We start from the raw sequence: 3,089 nt of genomic DNA, 5'->3' as shown, positions 1-3,089 counted from the left end.
CAAAACTGTCAATTGTGAATCATGTGAAGGCTCATTTCGGTCTCAACCAATGAAATCACTTCATTGATATTTGGACTGAAACAAGTCAAATAAATAAATATAAAAATAAGAAAAATAAATAATGGTTATATCTAACTCTAACCAGTAAGTGTCTTATGGCCTTGATATATAGCCAACAAAAGCGCTGCATTCGATGGCCAGCCTGGTTTGAGGCAGGGGAAAAGTCTGCATATGCCACAGAAAAGGGTTTTTATTTCAAGCCGAATTTGAACCTGCGATCAAAAACAAGTGCACTGCCTGTGGCAGTCTTGAGGCCAGGAATAAAATACGTTTTTAGCCAACACAAGCCCACTGCACTGCTGGTGGCCTGTCATAATGGCAGGCTCAGCCGCAAGTAACGCCCTGGACCAGAGCGAGTTAGTGATCTGACTCCTGTCAAGGTGTTGGAAGGGTGGGGGGAAGAGGGGGGTTGGACCTACTATCAAAATCATAATCTCTCATTTGCTTTGATCTGAGTGCTCTGATCTGCACAGGCCAAGGTCTCAGAAACTGGAGTCTGCATTTCTTCAGATGTTCATATCATCATTCATCTTCATACATAGGGGCCGTGGTCTGTTGCAGTTACAGTGTGTGTCTCAGTATGTGTGATGCTCAGCTTCCTGTCGAAATGACAGACAAGACTGACGTTGCTTAGAGACACCATAGGTCTGTGACCACCAGCCAAAAAAGACTGACTGACTAATGTGGAGGCAAAAATAAGAGACTTCAGAATGTAATACATGGATAGTTCTGTAGGACAGGTGCACAATAACATTTTATCATTGCATTAGCTACTTATTTCACATTTTGTAATAGGCTTACATTTGCCAATTAGGTTATTGATGCAAAGTGACTGAGGAATATTAACATTAGCCTATTGATATGGAGCCACTACTTTATCTACCTTATTCCATCTAGCTGTATAATAATGTGAATTCTGAATTGGTCCGTGAACGTAAGCCTCAGCATGTGTGAATGAGAGAGAGAAAGAGAGAGAGAGATGGGAGGGGCGCGAGGTACCAAATTGTATGTTGAGCGTCCGGAGCAGGTTCGCTTGACCGTGAGAAGTGAAAATTCATGAAAGTGGATTAACCGCACTGAGAGGGATGAGTGAATTCCGATTGCTATCGTAACTTTAGGATTAATTTATTGACTTTTAATTTACTCTTTCGTGGTGATTGTGGTGTAATATGTGACAAGGGGGAAGCAGGAGCTTACATCTACGGAAGGTATTGTTTTGTATACTTTTAATCTAACATATTTACCTGCCTAATAATTCATAATACAACACACAACCAGGTTGTTACAGAAGCCATAGGATTCGAGTGGATTATTGCAATAGGGTATAAAATGTTTTTTTAACTCATTTGTAATTTTGTATTCGATGTGCATGCTGAATATGATGTTGTGCATTCTATTCTAGATGGATCATTTTCTAAACTTTCATTAACTCAAACAACTGTGTATTTATTACATTGGCATAACTGTTGCATTTGTGCTTTGGCTGCTGTCAGATGCTTGTGTAATGATTCAGGAATTCTTTATTCATTATCTGTATGTATACAAAATCTTCCAACGTTTCCTTATTTGGTTCACGCAATTATTGCGTTTCTTTCGAGTAACAGCCAGGGGCGGAAATCTCGGGGGGGACGGGGGGGACACGACCCCCCCATCCTGGGAAAAATATGATTTGTCCCCCCCAATATATCACTGAAACATAACTATGTAATTTAAATAATATTAATAATACGCAATGAAAGCAATTGTGCTGATTATAGACACTTAATAGCGCGTTTTTAAGTTTCAAAAGATTGCGACCCCCCCCACTCTTTGCCTCACAATGATTTGATCCACTGCCAGTTCCTTAGCTTGCTAGGTAACAGAGAGGTCGTATCTACTGTCTGAAAGGCACTCAATGCACATAACTGACATGAGGTTAATCCAGTCAATCGCGCACACACACTAGCTGAATATGCAGAGCTAGCGAGCAAATATTAACTATTAAGCTAGCTAGTACCTATTCCATTTATGTGGCGTCGTCAAAGATGGAATCTTTGCTATCGTCAATTTATTCCAAGATCAGCACGCAGATGATGTAAGTTAGTGCTTCAAAGTCCCTGTGATAAGGTTAGCGATAAACTGAAATCCAAACTGAACAGAACTACACTCTCTTATACCATTGTCTTAAATATATTTAATGGTCTCGTTGCAAAAGCTAAATTGTCGCAAGGGAACTTTTATTTATTTATTTTATTTCACCTTTATTTAACCCGGGTAGCAAAGATTATAGCAAACACCACTGAAACTGAATTGGTGCTCGCTAGCTTTGCAAATTCAGCTATTGTTGGAAGCCAGACAATATGAAACAAACTATTACAATTACAAAAGGTTGCAGCATATGTTGTGTAAATGGTGAACTCATACAGCTGTCAACTCTTGTCATTTTAATCCGTTTCACATTTGCTAGCTACCTTTTAGATCGAAGCCCAAATAGAATGATTGAAGATGATAGAAGCCCATCTCCTACTGTAAATAACCTATAACCTGTGTAGCCAGCCAGCCAGGTAGAAAAATGGCAGAAAAATAAAAGACGGACATCAGAGTATTTTTCAATACACCAAAACGCATAGTAAGAACCCTAGTAGCCTAATATCTCAAAGACTAGTTGATAAAATGTTCATAAGAAAGAAATGAAATTCTAATGGAAATGTTTCACAATGATGTCATTAGGCAGAGCAGGCAACAGATGGCACACAGACAGCAGAGTTGGGGACAGATATGCAGGGACAGACTGGCAGAGACAGGGAGTCACAGGTAAGTTTGTTGAGTCTTTGTTTGGCAACATTATGAAAGGTTCTCAATTTTTTTTGACTTGTAAAATAGGAACATAATTGGAAAATGCCATGGATACCCCCACTCTCAACTTAAACTGGTGACTGAACTAAGATTTGTTAAAGGCAATGGTATTGCTGTTGTGATTAGTTGTGTAGTTTTGGGTACCGGTAGTTAGGAGTACGGCAAACACCTTATTTCTTTGGTTCCGCAATATA

The sequence above is a fragment of the Salmo salar genome, chromosome ssa03, assembly GCF_905237065.1.
Source record: "Salmo salar chromosome ssa03, Ssal_v3.1, whole genome shotgun sequence".
Taxonomy (NCBI): Eukaryota; Metazoa; Chordata; class Actinopteri; order Salmoniformes; family Salmonidae; genus Salmo; species Salmo salar.
The sequence above is the reverse complement of the archived record's forward strand: the minus strand, read 5'-3'. Positions refer to the sequence as shown.